The sequence below is a fragment of the Ixodes scapularis genome, unplaced genomic scaffold (assembly GCF_016920785.2).
Source record: "Ixodes scapularis isolate PalLabHiFi unplaced genomic scaffold, ASM1692078v2 PGA_scaffold4__175_contigs__length_147842914, whole genome shotgun sequence".
Classification (NCBI taxonomy): domain Eukaryota; kingdom Metazoa; phylum Arthropoda; class Arachnida; order Ixodida; family Ixodidae; genus Ixodes; species Ixodes scapularis.
In genome coordinates, this window is record NW_024609879.1 from 135,081,858 (window position 1) to 135,087,433 (window position 5,576).

Consider the following 5,576-nt stretch of genomic DNA (forward strand, 5'->3'; position numbering starts at 1 on the left):
AGGAGCTTGCTTGGCCACCTCGTCAGCGCATTCTGGCTGCGCATTTCTTTTGTTGCCCGTTGAAAGGCGGACCCTTCATAATTTTCTCTGAGAGACTGTTTCGATGTGTGCAAACGATGCATTTTGGTGTACCTGCATGCCATATACTCCAATTTACAAGTTGGATTTGGAGCTGACAAAAGCATAGGGTCAGATGCACGATTTTAAAAAGCTTTCTCTCTGCGTGAGCGCTCATACAAACCAAGCTGTCATCATGTGCCTCTGCCATTGCCTGTGCTAGAGTCAAATCGGTCACACAAACCATAAAACAGACCAACCGACTGGTGAAAAGTGACAAAAATGTTCGCCCACAAACGCTGTCGAATTTAAAGTGAAAATAGGTCAAGCCGAGACGAGCAACCCATTAAAAAAAAGGTACCATGAAACTTTCATTACACCAGTTCTTTTATATCTACAAGAAATAAATATGTGAAGCCAACTGCATAAAATTAATTTATAGAGACCATATCGGATCAGCACAGACGAGGAAAAAGCCAATCTTGTGGAAGGCCTTCTTAATAACTGTGGCCTTTGATCTAGTGAAGCTGTACAAGTTAGGATAGAATAAATGTTAGACACAGATTTTTCTCCATACATTGTGGACAAATAGGCATCCGACTATGACTGTGGAGGGGAGGGGGACACAGGCAGCAGCTGTATCTTTCTTCTGCGTGCACCTCAACCAAGTCGTATTAATTTGGGTTGTGGGGACCTGTACCTGCATGTCTTGGCACAGAAGTCCGCCGAGCACAGCGATTTCTGTGCCAAGACATGAAGGCCACAAGACATTTTTCAAAGAATTGGGCAGCTAGCAGGACTAGTGGGCAGCGAAACCACTGCCACCCACTGTGAGAAAAACCCTGGTTAGATGTGATCAATATTGTTTAAACAGTTTTCAGAAGGGTGCTGTCAGTCACATCAAGTTTGCTTTTCTCTCAGACCATGCTAGATTTTAAAAAACTGAACTATTTACTTGCCAGCAAAAAACATGTGCAGCCAACTCCACAAAATGACTTTTTCAAAGTGACCAATCGTCAAAAACTGCTCCACGTTGTACAATTCCAAACGTAGTTCCTGAAAAAAAAAAAGACAAGCACGAATGACAATCTATACAAATGAGAGTTGCTTAAATCGTTGCTGGCTATAACCATCCAAGGTAATCCTGCAGTACAATGGCCACAGGAGACTGCCAGAAATCAGCTGACTTGTGCTCCAAGAAATTCCTACAAACAAGACTTAAGAACCATGCAGTTCCCTTTACTTAAAGGTTACCTTATAATGTGTTAGAATATACAAGAAAACATATTTCAAATCTTAGAGCAAGACCTTGTAGGCATCGACATAAACTAAGCGAAAAAATTATGCGATTAGAGGACCCTTACAATATTTGTCGCCTTGGGCAAGATACTTTATATAAAAAGACTACCTAATTAAGCTAGTTAAGAAAAACGTAGCCTATATTGGTTACTCCTAAGAGGTAATTCCAGTATCTTACTTTACTTCTTTTATTAAACAAATAAACAAGGAAAACTAGGAACCGGCTATGCTCAGGTTTTTTGCACAAAGTGCCTGTATCAGTGTTATTACATCTTATACTGAAGCAGCAGTTGCTTTTCTAAATTTTCATCCAAAAGTTTTACATTACTGAAGGCAAGCACATCCATTTCCATCGCTGAACAAGCTTTCAACTGGCACACTTGGTGGAATGGCTTGCATGCACAAGGATTTGTTCCTGGTTAAAACCTCAACAATATACAAAGCCATTGCCTCTGAGGTTACCTTTCTCCACCACTGATCCTCACTGTAAGCACAACTTTTGGAGGGAGTTGAGAAAAAATATTCTCCTTGTTTATCTGTTGTCAGTGTTTTCTCTGCATTGCCAGCTGCGCTTTGTCATTGGCACTTGTCATCCATAATCCGAAGTGCATAATCTTTTTGGTCATTGTCTATCCATGACAATCTAGATATAAGGTATGCATCACATCATGCTCCTCAATGTAACTGTAATTAGAAAATTAACTCCAAAAGAACATTGCTACTTTTTTATTCAGTAAAAATAACGTGATACAGAACTTACTTCCCACAAACTTAGCGTGTGACAGTTAGTGTTACCAAGAAAACAATTGTTACATCAATATGTTGCTTGCAACGTGTCACTACTTAATACTACCTGCGATTCAAACGTGGCAAGTTCATCGGCTACAAAAAGCCAGCAGCAGGTGACCTAGTATGTTTGAATTTAGCTATAGTAACTAGATTCAAATGAATTTAGCATATTAGGATTGAATCTAGCTATAGTGAATAGTAACACCAGTTGGGGTCAAAACAATGTTACATGCGACGGACACTACTACAAAACTTGTCGGAAGTGACACCAGCTGGATCAGCGTTGTCTCCCTCTCAGAGTCGTGCTTGATCTGTAATAACTCACTTTTTACTTACCATGAAAATACACCAGCGAAGTTGACTCCGTAACTCGACTTGTTCAAATAGTTAAATCATAAAACGTTGCTCGACATTTCGTATCTTCTGAAAAACAAGACATACACAAGACTGTCAGAATGCCAGTTAAAGCAAGTGAGAGTAGCTTAAACCACAGTTGGCACTGGACATGCAAAGTAACCCTGCAGTCCAAGCATGGCTGCAGGAGGCTGCAAGAGATTAGCCAACTTGTGCCCTGAAAAACCTCTACAAAACAAGAATAAACCATGCAGTTCCATTTTGATGTTAACTCATAATCTGCTAAAATATGCATTAGAAAAAGGCTTGATACATGTTCAAACTGGGGCTTTAGGGGCAACATGTTAGATGTGGCTGATATCGCTACAACAGTTGTCGAAAAAGTGACATCAGCTACATCAGCGTTGCCTCCCCCTCAGGGACATGCTCATTGTGTAAGAACTCAGACTGGAGACTTACCATAAAAAAAAATACAAAAGCGAAGTTGACTCCGTAATTCAACTGGTTCAAATGGTTAAGTCGTCAAACATAGCTTGACGTCTTGAGGTGCACACTGTATTTTCTGAAAAACAAGACACAAGATTGTCAAACTGTCAATTTAATCAGGTTAGAGCAGCTTAAATAGCAGTTGGCACTGGACATGCTAAGTAATCATGCAGTGCAAGCATGGCTGCAGGTGGCTGGCAGACCGGCCGACTTGTGCTTTGAAAAACCTCTATAAAACAAAAAGAAAGAACCATGAGGCTTCACTTAGTTCAAAGCTTAAAAGTTACTATTTAAAGGGGGGTGCAACGATTTCCGGACTTCGGTCAAAAATTTGTGGAGGTTGCTCTCCGACACTTCTGAAGTAAAGAACAGGAAACCGATTTCGCCTGCGCGTCCTAGTTGTTGCGTAAAAAAAAAAGACAGCTATTGGCATTTCGGGCACCCCTCAACTCACTCCCAGACTTCAGGGTCACACCTGGTCGCACTCCTAGTGACGTCATTTGGAGTGCCGTGTAGGTTCCCGTGTGCTATCTCTGAGGTCGCTTCCTCTCCCTCTCTCTGCTGACATTAGCGGGCGTTATGCTGCAGCTTGGAGCCGAGCGAGGGCACGTAATCTTCTAGCCGTAGTTCCTTCGGCTGCCACTTGCGGCTGCAGGTGGGGGAAAAAGCTTGGCGTTTGTTTTGCGATTATGCAGCGGAATCGCAACATTCTTAATGAAGGAGATGTTTTCTGTATCCTCCGGGACGTGATAAACGTAAAAATGACGAGATGCAAATTTTCTTAATCATAAAATCGTTGCACCCCCTCTCATAATAATACATTTAAATATCAAACGAATAATTATTTTGCGCGAGAGCAAGGGGCAAAAAAGTTGCAAGGAGATAATTTGTAAAGTGGCAGGATGCCGGTTGCTGTAATTAAACAGACGCAGACTCCTAATAACACGGGATATAAATACCATATCATGTCGCCCACATCTGCCTTGACACTGTAGCACTCGCACTGCATGCATGCATCACCGGTTCACAGCAGCATACCGCAGCAAATCATGTATTGGCTCTGGGGGCTCAAACATTTTACAGATCAACCATCTGTGGTTACAATTACAGGATGCCTTCCCGTTTTAAATAAACGAGTTGAAATAAGTTTTATTTGCATACAGTTCCCAGACTTCTGTGTGGGCTTTTGTGAGTCGTTTCAGTTGCTTTTTTACGATGGTGTGTCCTGGAGCATTCTCAGATTGAAAATTCATACAACTGCCGAACCGTCCTATCCGATGAAAGTATAAATAAAATATGACATCATTCGCTTCGATATTTGAAAGTTCTGAATACTCACAAAGCCATCTGTTACGCTTCTCAAAAGATTGGCATCAGTCACATTAGAGTTGTCTTCCCCTTAGGTACATGCTAGATGTGTAGGAATTCAAATTGGCACTTACCATAAAAAAACATACAGGTTCAAGGGATTTCTGTGGAGACTTCATTTGAAGCCCTTCAGCATCGCTAAAATCTTGAGCTGGGCCGTCGTTCGCTTCACTGCTCCCATTCTCTTCAAGCCCTTCTCCAGGTTGATTTGGAAGATTGGTCTAGGAGGATATATTGCATCATCTAACATTAATGCCATGCCTGCCTCAAGCATACTCAGCCTGGTGAAGGTGAAGCCATTTATTTTTTACTATCGAGTCAGACTATGGTAGTGTTGGAACATGTTAAACCTGAATGACTGCTGAACAAGCGCACATTCTATAGACCGACACCCTGTTTATAAGCAAGTCCGCGTTTGCCCACACAGGTGTGAGCACTGTGCGTGCGCAAAAACCAAATTCGCGTAAAGTGAAGCGTCTGCGCTGTGCCGCCGACAGCGCCACCACAGCTGCGTGGCGTCAGTGCCGCGTGCTGGTCTATACAAGATAACCATGCTTCCCTGCCTTGAAAGTTACAGCCTAATGACAACCAGTGTTCCCACGTTATCAATTCATTATAAATATGCAGCAGCATAATTCTTTGTAAAATTAGTACAGCTCAAATGTGTGTGCGAGTTGTGAAAAAGGGCGCTACGGCACGATAAATGATAGGGTAATCTAGATTATGCCATTCTATGACACATCCTGTGGACTTGACGCATTTCAAGATTTTCTCACATTTGCATAAACTCGAGAGTGGCCAAGGCTTCCGTTGAATAGGTAAATTCAACACGTAAAAAGCTCCAAACAAGACGCATACCGCCTTCAAGAATGGCATAGGCTCTTTAAACATTGGCCGATGCTCAGTGACAAGGAAGCAATTGTCGTTGAAGACGCCTCCTGAAAAAAATATGAGCTTGCATCTCAGACAATTTGAAACTGCAGGAACGGTGGCTATGTTCCTTACAAACAGTCTGACTGAGGAGCCAAGATTAATGCACACAATTTTGCAGTCCGTGGAAGAGTGGTATTACATGCCCTCCTGAGTGGCGCCGTGCAAGTATTGAGCGGAGGTGTATTGCTTTAATATACACATAGAATATTATGAGCATAAAAATGAATATCAATACGATGATCTTAGACCATCTGGTTGGGGGGAATCAGCGTACAGTGACACAAGTGCAT

The 5,576-nt window shown here is 42.1% G+C and overlaps 1 long non-coding RNA gene across 1 annotated transcript; it reads right to left on the minus strand.

Annotated features, from left to right (window-relative positions):
* Positions 1–2,545: 2,545 nt before the first annotated feature.
* On the minus strand, positions 2,546–4,486 carry LOC121837888. The gene is made up of 3 exons (XR_006078324.1): positions 4,428–4,486; positions 2,959–3,061; positions 2,546–2,568 (listed from the first exon to the last, which is right to left on the minus strand). It is a non-coding gene; the product is annotated as an uncharacterized LOC121837888 (long non-coding RNA).
* Positions 4,487–5,576: the final 1,090 nt, after the last annotated feature.